The following is an 11487-nucleotide window of genomic DNA, read 5'->3' on the forward strand; positions in this document are numbered from 1 at the left end:
GGTTTCACCATGTTGACCAGGATGGTCTCGATCTCTTGACCTCGTGATCCACCCGCCTCGGCCTCCCACAGTGCTGGGATTACAGGCTTGAGCCACCGCGCCCGGCCTTAGGGACACATTCTTACTCAACTATTACAGTGGCCCCAATCCTAGGCACCTGAATCCTAGGCTGATCAGAATACCCTGTTCTAGCACAGTAATTTCTTCATGGATGGGACTATATCCAGGAGTGGGAGACGTAGAATGCTTCTTAGTACATTTGCAAAAACTATTGGGAAGTGTCACTTGAATCTTTAGCAGAAACAGCTACGAGAATGATGCAGGTTAGATAGAGCAGCCAGTGGCTACCTTTGCCACACTTCATGGAGAGAACATGTTTAGGAATGAAACAACTACAGAAGAAATCCAAGCCAAAAAAAAGATACATCATCCTATCGATATCATATGTACCCATCAATCCTTCAGTCCCTAAAATTTAATTAATCACAGAATGCTAGAGACCTCACAAGTGTACAAAAATGATCTCTGGAGAAAGACAGCATCACCCTAAGGCTCAGTGTTCAGGCCTGAGAAAACAGCTGGAAATTTAAATGGGAAAAGCATGGCAGTCAGAGAACCAGAGGGGTGAAACAAAAATTCTAAGTATAAACTTTGCCCAAATCATTAGATGACTGATAAACCAGTAGGCACAAAGAAGACCTGAAGTGGCTGAGGAAAAAGTAGGCAGAAACTAGAAAGAATGATGCTACCCTTGAAAACAGCACTGTATTATGAGTTTGTTGCCTTTCAATAGAGTGCATTCCCCAGCTACGCAGTGGAGGTAGCAGGAAGCTGCAGGTCTACAAGGTTGAAGTGTTAAAGGACAGAACCAAACCTCAGCAGAACAGCTGGAAATTAGTAAAATTCTGAGAAGCAAGAAAACCACAGGGAAAAATCAGGCTATAATCTCCACAAATCTTTGGGTAACAACCAACTTACTCAGACACTGGGAGACCTCCAAGAAGCCAAGCCAACAAAGCAGCAATGCAAAGCTAGAAGAGAGCAGAGATGGCCGCAGTTTGCAGTCTGGGCCCAGGAAGTTAACCTTTATAAAAAAAAAGACCTGCAATTCTAAGAACACTAACTGAATCCAGTCATTAAAACATATCCATCATGTGCAGTTTCAAGCAAAAAAGGCATGATATGTAAAGAGGAAAATGTGACTCAGACTTAGAAAAAAAGAAAAGTAAATCAACAGATACTGATTCTGAGTATACCTAAATTAATTCAAAGTAGTTATTCTAAGAATGTTACAAAAAAAAAATATTCAAACAATTGACAGAAACTTAAAAAAAAAAAAGGGAAAAAAAACAAAATAAAAAATTCATCAGATGACTCAACAGAAGATTAGGGATAGCAGAAGAAAGAACTGGTGAGTCTGAAGACAAGGAAATAAAACTGTCTAATCCAAAGAACAGAAAGTAAAATGACTAAAGAAAAATAAACAGAGCCTAAGAGACCAGCAGGACACTATCAAGCAGTCCAACATATATGTAACTCAAGTCTCAAAAACAAAGGGGTAAAAAGAGCATAAAAATTTTTTTGTTGAAGAAATAATGGTCAAAACATCTCAAATTCTGTGGAAAATAATGACTTAACAAATCCAAGAATCTCAACAAACCCAAGTGGAATAAACAGAAAGAGTCACATATGCATATATATCATAGTCAAGCTGCTGAAAGCCAAAGAGAAAACCTTGACAGCAGCCCCAAAAAAAAAAAAAAAAAAAAAGGCTGGTTACATATCAAAACAACAATACAATTAATGGCTGACCTATCAGAAAAAATGGAGACACTGGAACATCTTCCATATCCAATGATATCCTTCAAAAAGGACGTGAAATATTTATTTTCAGAAAATAAAAATTGGGTTTGTGGCCAGGCAGATAAAACCAACAAGAGTTTTAAAGGCGGGAGGAGAAGGAAAGTAGTAACAATGCTAAATCAAAAAGATGACATGAGAGGTTCAGAGCTCTCATCAGAACCCAGTGAAGCACTGTGATCCCAGACTTCCAATCTCCACAACTGTGAGAAATAAATTTCTGTTGTTTGTAAGCCACCCACTCTACAGTATTTGTTACAGAAGCCCAAACTAAGACACAGACACATAAACGCTGCACCCAAAAAAACTGCAGAATACACATTCTTTTCAAAGACACACATATATAAAACTTGGCAATAAATACATTGAAAGGTACTCAGTCACATCTGGAATCAGGGAAATGCAAAATAAAAATCATTGAGATAACCCTACATACCCTCTAGAATAGAGAAAATATTTGCAAATTATATACTTAACAAAAGGCTCCTATCTAAAATATTTTGAAACTCCCAAAACTCAACAGTATGATATTAGCAAAAATTTCAGAATAAGGACCATTGAAAACCATCTCCTCCATAAAACCAGCAAATTCACTGGGAAAAACTGTTAAAATCAACATTCTGTCAACTCTGGAAATTAACCAAAGGCTTGTAGCAATCTAGGAAGAGTGATAGATGGCTGAAACCTATTTGGTAAGACCAGCACACTTTTTTTTTTTTTTTTTTTTTTTTGTTACCCACGCTGGAGTGCAGTGGCACGATCTCGGCTCACGGCAATCTCTGCCTCCTGGGTTCAAGCAATTCTCCTGCCTCAGCCTCCCGAGTAGCTGGGACTACAGGTGTGTGCCACCATGCCCAGCTAATTTTTGTATTTTTAGTAGAGATGGGGTTTCACCATGTTGACCAGGATGGTGTCGATCTCTTGACCTCATGGTCCACCCGCCTTGGCCTCCCAAAGTGCTGGGATTATAGGCGCGAGCCACCGCGCCCGGCCAAGACCAGCACACTTTAAGGTATTTTATCTTGCCCTATTTCCATCCTCCCCCATAGCTGGGTAGTAGCTTTGAAAACTAGCAGCCTGGGGCACAGTGGCTTATGCCAATAATCCCAACTACTTGAGAGGCTGAGGTGGGAGAAATGCTTGAGCCCAAGTCCTTGAGACCAGTCCGAGCAACATGGCAGTACCCCATCTCTAAATAATGTTTAAAATTTTTAATTCACAGAGTCATCCACTCAGATCTAGATTCTAGAAAAGTGCATATGTTACATGGAGAAATCATGAAATTATAAACTTAGCATGTGCATGTCTTTAAGACCAGAGAATCCAGAGATGATTCCACAGTCATTTGTATTTATAGAAAAAAGATAAATAACAATTGCCAAGAACCACCATTTTTCTCCTTCCAAAAATTAAACATCTGCATTATAAATTTTAGTATATTAAACACAATAAAGTAAACTTATAGGGAAATCTATTTGAGTCTTATCTGTTAGCATGTAGAAGTGGAGGATATATCTAGAAAGCAATGTTTTGAGCTAGGTGTGAGCCACAGAGTCTATGAGATCATCTTTCACTTTTGATATAATGCTAAAATGTCAGAATAATCTATTTGTTTTCTCTTGATCATGAAAACTGATGAAGAGTTTGGCATGCATCTGTAGTCCCAGCTACTCAGGAGGCTGAAGCCAGAGGATCAGTTGAGTCCAAGACTTTGAGAATGCAGTGAGCTATGACCATGCCACTGCACTCCAGCCTGGGCACAGAGCCGGACCCCACTGCTTTATAACTAAAAACAAAAATCCAACAGCCTGGCAGCCACTAGAGAAGACAGAATAAGTTTGGAGCTCCTTTAGTACCTCATTCCCAGAGAACTGTCATTATTTAACATGTCTGATGGTTTCCCAGAAGGCTCTACTCACAAAGCTATTTAATCTGACCTGACTCAGCACTTATCTAGTATAAAAGCTTCCCCTAATACCCTAGGACATGCAAAGGACATTTGTCAAAAACAATCAGAGGCAATTGTTTCATATTGCAGTTGGATGAGGGACAGAAGAACAGCTGAGGCAAACAATAGACTTAAAAGCCTTCAAAAAAAAAAAAAAAAAAAAATCTTGGGACTTTATAAAGCTCCAACATATTCCTGAGACTCTAGAGGGCCACATGCATGGAAAGGGCTGTGCACATGCACAAGAAAGACCTAAGTGCTCACCTCTGGCTAAACTTGAGGCTCTGCACAAGCAGGAAGTAAAGAGTAAGGCAGAGTTGTAAAGTACCTGGTTAAGTGTTGAAGGAGTGTTCCAACACACATATAATTTCAACAGAAAGATTTAGTGGTCCTAGGCATTTAAGGAAATCTCTGCCCAATTATGAGCTGACCACTAAGTCAACTGAGCAGAGATTTCAGTGCCCATATGTGACAAAGAATACAGATTTTACAGAGTTAGTTACGAAAAATCACTAAAATAACACTGGGGCAGAGGGGAGAGGGAATCTGATTATCAGAGTTGAGAGAAAAGCAGTCCACAAAACTATCCTTGAGGAAAGCCAGATATGGGACTTACTAAACTAGATAAAGCTTTAAAATCAGCTATTTTAAGCATACTCAAAGGACTAAAAGAAACGCATGTCTAAAGAAAAGTATGAGAATATCAATAAAAGATAAAAATTAGGAGAAAAAAACAAATTCTGGAATTAAAAAGCACAACTAAAATGAGCAATTCACTAGAAAAGTCAGTGAACCAGAAAATAGATCAAATGACATTATCCAGTCTAAGAAACAGAAAGAAAAATCAATTTTAGCAATGGATAGGGCCTATGAGACCTATAAGACAACATTAAACATACCAACATATACATAATAGGAGTTCCAGAAGAGAGGGGATGGATATGAGAATGAGGCAGAAAGAGCATTTGAAGAAATGTGACTAAAAATTCCCCCAGTTTGATGAAAAACATTAACCTAAACACCGGAAAAAGCTCAAGGAACTACACAGAGGATAAACCCAAAGAGATCTACACCCAGACACATCATCATCAAACTGTTGAAAAAGGAAGCGAGAATCCTAAAAGAAGCAAGAAAGCAGCGACTTGTCACAGACAAACATCTTTAATAACATTAACAACTAATTTTTCATGAGAAACCATGGAGGCCGGATGGCAACGGTGTCAAAGTACTGAAAGAAAGACTCCCAACCATGAATTCTACAACTATTTTTCATAACGGAAGAAGAAATTAAGACATTTACAGATTTAAACAAATACTAAAGAGTGTCCCTCAGGCTGAAATGAAAGGACACTAGATAGCAACATGAATACGTCTGAAGAAATAAAGAGCATGGTGAAGGTAACTACATAGGTAAATATAAATGACAGTATAATTGTTTTTTCTTTGTGACTTTTTTTTCTCCTGTCTGATTTAAAAGGTATAAAAGGATGTATGTATGGCAATAATAGCACAAAGGAAGGAGAGGGAATAGAGTTATATAGGAGCAAAATTTTGTATATTATTAAAATTAACTTGGTATTAATTTGTACTAGACTAAAATTAAGTTGTTGATTATAATTCCCAGGGCATCCACTACAAAAATGAATTAAAAGTACACAGTACAAAACGAGTGATTTAAGTGATACACCAGAAAATACATATTTAACATAAAAGGCAGCACTAGAGGACTAGAGGAATAAACATCCCAAAAAACGAGACAAATAGAAAATAAAGATCAGAAGAGCAGATGTAAATTCCACTTTATTGGTAATTACATTAAATGCAAATTAATTATGCACTCCAATCAAAAAGCATATATTGGCAGAATGGGTAAAAAACACAATCCAACTACATACTAGCTATAAGAGACACAATTGAGATTAAATAGATAAAAACAAACTGAAAGTAAAAGATCAAAAAAGTTATACCATGCAAAAAGTAACCAAAGAGAATGTTTTATAATAATAAAAAGGTCAATTCATCAAAATTACATGCTACTTATAAAAATGAGCACACCTAATAAGAGAACCCCAAAACACACGAAGTTGAAACTGACAGAATTGAAAGGAGGAAGATAATTCAAAAATAATACTTAGAAACTTTAATACTTCACAATCAATAATGGACAGTATAGATAGAAGATCAAGGCAATAGAGGACTTGAACACTATAAATTCTATAGAACATTCCACCTAACAACAGAAAAAAGAATGTTCTCCAGTATGTACCACGTGTTAGGCCATCAGACAAGTTTCAATTAATTCCAAAGAAATGAAAATCATAGATAGTATGTTCTCTGACCACAATGGAATGAAACTAGCAATCGATACCAGAAGGAAATTTGGTAAATTAATATGTGGAAATTAAGCAATAAACATTTAAGTACCCATAAGCCAAAGAAGAAATTGTACTGCAAATCAGAAAATATGTTGAGATAAATGAAAACAAAAACACAACACATTAAAACTTATGGGATGAAGTAAATGCAATGCTTACAGGAAAATTTATAGCTATACATGCCTGCATTTAAAAAAAAAAAAGAAAGATCTTAAATCCATAATCTAACTTTCTATCTTTAGAAAAACACAAACTAAACTCAAGGCAGACAAAAGGAAAAAATAAAAATAAAAAACACAGCAGAAATAAATGGAGAACAGAAAAACAGTAGAGGAAAAAAAAAAATTAATGAACCCAAAAGAGAGTTCTTTGAAAAAAAGAAAATTGACAAATCTTTAGCTAAACTAAGAAATATTTAAATCACTACAGTGAGAAATAAAAAAGGAGTCAATACTACCAATCTTATATTCACAAAAGGATTATAAAAGAACACTATGCAACAAATTACATAATGTAGATGAAATGGACAAATTCCTAGAAAAACCCAAACTGTTGAAACTGACTAAAGATGACGCAGGAATCTGAATAGACCTATAACAAGCAGAGAGAACTTCCCACAAAGAAAAGGCCAGGACCCAGCCGACCACGGTGGGGAGCACCTACTTGATAGGCTGAGGCAGGAGGATAGATCATTTGAGCCTAGGAGTTCTAGGCTGCGGTGAGCCAAGATTGTGTCATTACACTCCAGCCTGGGTAACAGAGCAAGACTCTTGTCTCATAAAAACAAACAAACAAAAAATCCACGACCAGACTGTTTCCCTGGAATCTGGGGAACATTTCAAGAATTAACACTAATACTCAAACTCTTCCAAAACTCTTCTCAAACTTTTACCCATTCTGCCAAAAAACAGGAGGAAACACTTCCTAACTCACTCCTATGAGGCCAATATTACCTCATACCAAAATCAGACAGTTACCACAAGAAAACTACCGACAAATATCCCTTAAAAATTAAATCAGAAATGTCATTTTTTTTTCCTGTAAAGACATGCCATCTAGACCCCTTCATCCTCCTGTTGCAAGCTGAACTGGTTACTCTTCAGACCTGCTGTACAGTCCTACCCTTGAATCTCCCTTCATAATCATCCTAGAAATTCTCTTCACTCTTCTCCCATACTGCATCCTATTTCCTGGATGCTCCTCTTTTCAGTTACCCCATCACTTTGATGGAGCCTGTGCCTTCTAGTAACTTCCTGATACAGTACTTTTGAAGTAAATATTCTAACAGTCTCATGTTTCATATTTTTAGCCTCTCCCACACTTGATAGCTGGGTAGGGTATAGAATGGTTTGGAAATAACTTTCCTTTAGGATTTTGAAGGTATTATTCCATTACTGATTACTTTCAAATGCTACCTATTTCTACTCCCTTCTTTGTGCTTTATTCCTGAAAGCTTTCTTGATCTTCCCTTTATTTCTGGTGTCTGAAATTTCACCATGATGTATCTTGATGTGGTTTTTTTCAGTCACCATGTTGGGCATTTATGAGCCCTTTCACTGTTGACATTCATATTTCTTACTCAGTTATTCTTAAATAATTTCTTCCATTTTGTAATTCTTTTTTTTTTTTTGAGACAGATTCTCGCTGTCACCCAGGCTGGAGCATAGTAATGCAATCTTGGCTCGCTGGAACCTTTGCCTCCTGGGTTCAAGCAATTTGCTGGGATTATAGGTGCACATCAACAGGCCCGGCTAATTTTTGTATTTTTAGTAGAGATGGGGTTTCACCATGTTGGCCAGGCTGGTCTTAAACTCCTGACCTCAGGTGATCCACCCACCTCAACTTCCCAAAGTGCTGGGATTACAGGTGTGAGGCCACTGCACCCAGCCAGTTATACTTTTCATATGTTGAATGTGCATGCAAGTGTGATCCTCTAGTTTTCTTTTGTCCTACTTTACAACTCTTTTTGTCCTGCTCTGTGGGAGTTTTCTCAACTTTATCTTCCACCCTTCTAATAAGAATTTAATATCCTGAGTTTCCATCTCTTCTATGAAGTGTTTCATATTCTAAATTTCTAGGAGCTCTTGTTTTCTGGACACTGCTTTTTCACAGCATCTTTTCTGGTTTCAAAGATGCAATATTTTTACTTCCCAAGGAATCAGTAACCTTTTATAAAAACTAGACTTCTTGAAGTATTTCTATTTCCCTCTTCTCCTTCGTATTCGGGTTATCCTCAAATGTTTGGTGATCCTTAAACTCCTATTTAAGAGTAACGGACTTAAAAGTTGCCTAGAAATTCTGTCTTAATGAGTAGACATACTGTAGGATTATCAACCAGGGCCCCATCTGTTATCAGCTGGACATTTTTCCTGATCTCATCAGTTTGCTGTCACAGGATGAATCTTTCAATCTCACATCTAGGGGCAAGAACTTGTCAGCCAGTATTCTCAGACTGGGAGGGAAAACGAGACTGGGAATAACTTTCAAATCAACATGTAGATTTTTATTTAATTCTCCCTGTTTTTCAGTATGATTGCCCTTAACCTCAACTGTGCCTAATATTCTCAAATAGAGATCCTCAGGTTGAAAGTCAAAGAAGAAACTCAGATGAGGTAAAAGACCCTTTCCTAGCACCATGAGTGTTGCTTACTTATTTCAGACTTTTAGACACACCTTCGGAGGTCCCTGCAGCCACCAATTCCTGAAGCATTCCAGGGCCCTGTAGCACTAGTTCTAGACTAATTCTGAGCCTTCCCCACTGACAGAAGGTTCAGCTTTCTCTTATCTACAGACCAATGGAGGTGGGTCTATTCCCAAGAACTCTGGAGCCATACACAGGTATAAAAAAAGTGGCTACTTAAGCAAGCAATTCAGAGCTGGGTTTTCAGAAAAGCTTCCTGTACCACTAGTTCATCAGGATAATCAGAAACATTCATAGTTCAGAAAAGTTCATAGTTTTGCTGTCATTCCTTCTGACCTATACTATCTATACAGAAACCCCATTTTTCAGAGATGTAGATGAAACCTTTAGGTCCCAGTAATAGTAGGGAGCAACCCGCTGTATTTTGCTTTAGCTGATTTGCCTCATCAGATAACTTGGACAGAGCCAAATATACCTCCCTATTTTACCACATTCCCCAAAACCTCACTATTAACGTCTTTACTTGTTGCGCAGATGAAGGTGATACATGAATAATCAAGTTTGAAAAGCATAGGAGTAGAAAAACAAAAAACTGACAGCAGGAATAATGGAAGACTGTGTACCCAAAGCCTGAAAGGACTTAATCAGTACTAACCATCAGAATAAAAAGAAAGGCCAGTCTCAGTGGCTCACACCTGCAATCACGGCACTTTGGGAGGCCAAGGCAGGAGGACTGCTTGAGCCCAAGAGTTCGAGACCAGCTTGGGTAACAAAGTGTGACCCTCCCCCAACATCTCTACAAAATAATAATAATAATAGAAAGAAAAAAATGGCTATGAGAGCCTGGGCAATACCTGTTGGAGTGAAGGGGAAAGACTTAGTTCCAGCAGAGAACTACTACATAATAAATCCTAACAGCTTAATATGTCCAAGTTAAGCCTATATTAACTGTGAGAATGGTTAAAATGTACATGTTATACTGAAACATGGTATCTTAAAATTCTAAAACTATTAGCTCCCAAGCTTCTGCTCTATTTCCTAACTCTAAAAAAAAAAAAGGATTTAAAAAACTGTATTACATCTATTTTTCCTGTTTTTCTAATTCTTCTATTTTAGAAACAACCTTTACCATTATAAAACATAATATGCATTCAATTTAGGAATTCTTAAAAAGTCTACACTTTATAGGAAAATAATATTTTCCTATACAAGCAGAGTATTCTCAAATGTTCCTAAATTTTAAGACAAGTATCTATTTAAAAACAAATATAAACATGTAGTCCACACAGTTAATTTTTATTTCCTGTTTTCCCACCAGCTCTAATACAAATTCTAATGTCTCTTAAGCCATGGCTAAAATGTAGAATTTTAACTCAAAATTCAGCACACAACTACAAGCTCTTACCAGTTATCTTAACTAATTTTTACTTCAAAATACTAATAATTAGGAAAACACCATTATAACATAGCTTTCTTGGTTTTCGAATTAAACTTAACAGAAAAAAAAATCCAAACCATTTTTTTTAGAAAAAGGCATACCTCAATTAGTGTAAGTTATATGCAAACTCTTTCTTCAAGTACATTTACTTTGAATACCGGAAGATAATAAAATTGTTTCATTCTTATTTTAGCTCTGCACTACAAACTGAGGAGCCACAGTATTTGATCTTACTTTAAAACTACCCATCTTTACTCTTAACGTACCCTCCCCACTTACCAAGATAGTATCACTAACTGGCCTTCCTCACTTCAGTCTCCTCTCCAGCCATGCCGTATCTGGCTGCTAATCATATTTCTTCATGTAATTCTGTTCAATGATCTTCAGTAGAACGCCTTACTTCCAATTTCTAATCCAAATTTCTTTAGATTCTTCCGGCTCATGCCACAATCTTATTATTTTTTATTGTATTTGTTTAAAATAGACTCTACTTTAACCAAGGAAAACGCTTGTATTCCACAATTCTCATGTCTGTGCTTTTTTTCCTGAGCCAGAGTTTCACTGTTACCCACGCTGAGTGCAGTGGCATGAACTCAGCTCACTGCAACCTCTACCTCCCAGGTTCAAGTGATTCTTCTACCTTAGACTCCCGAGAAGCTAGGATTGCAGGCACCCGCCACCACACTTGGCTAATTTTTTAAAATATATTTTTAGTAGAAACGGGGTTTCACCATGTTGGCCAAGCTGGTCTTGAACTCCTGACCTCAGATGATCCACCTGCCTCAGCCTCCCAAAATATCTGTGCTTTTTTAACATGCTCTTCCCCCTAGCTGTTACTTCATTCCCTTTCCACCAACCTATACATGCCACTTCTTCAAAATCTAGGTAAAAAATTATTTGTCAAGAGGCATTATTAATCTGATTGCAGATCATTTTATTTTTGTCAGCTCAGTAATTTAAATGTGTCATGGTTAAGTATGCTTCAAGTTACATCTTAGATCATGAGCTCTCTGGAGTAGGGGACATATCGTATGCTCTGTGTATATGCAACCCTAACCCTGGTGAAGCATTAGATGAATTCTGTATGACAACTAACCCAGTTAAATAAAACATGTGAGGCCGGGCGCGGTGGCTCAAGCCTGTAATCCCAGCACTTTGGGAGGCCGAGGCAGGTGGATCACAAGGTCAAGAGATCAAGACCATCCTGGTCAACATGGTGAAACCC

At 37.4% G+C, this 11487-nt stretch overlaps 1 protein-coding gene across 19 annotated transcripts in view; it reads right to left on the reverse strand.

Moving 5' to 3' along the window:
• The window catches only part of ZNF644 (zinc finger protein 644), a 104787-nt gene that overhangs the window by 81413 nt on the left and 11887 nt on the right, over positions 1-11487 (reverse strand). For 4 of the 19 annotated variants that reach the window (XM_017544112.2, XM_037744120.1, XM_037744123.1 and 1 more), the window contains one exon: positions 979-1084. The exons of the other annotated variants lie outside the window; for them this stretch is intronic. The gene's annotated coding sequence lies outside the window, so the exon portion shown is untranslated. The remainder of the gene's footprint in view (positions 1-978; positions 1085-11487) is intronic. 19 annotated transcript variants of the gene reach the window in all.

This window comes from Cebus imitator, unplaced genomic scaffold, assembly GCF_001604975.1.
Source record: "Cebus imitator isolate Cc_AM_T3 unplaced genomic scaffold, Cebus_imitator-1.0 Scaffold166, whole genome shotgun sequence".
In the NCBI taxonomy this organism is placed as follows: Eukaryota; Metazoa; Chordata; class Mammalia; order Primates; family Cebidae; genus Cebus; species Cebus imitator.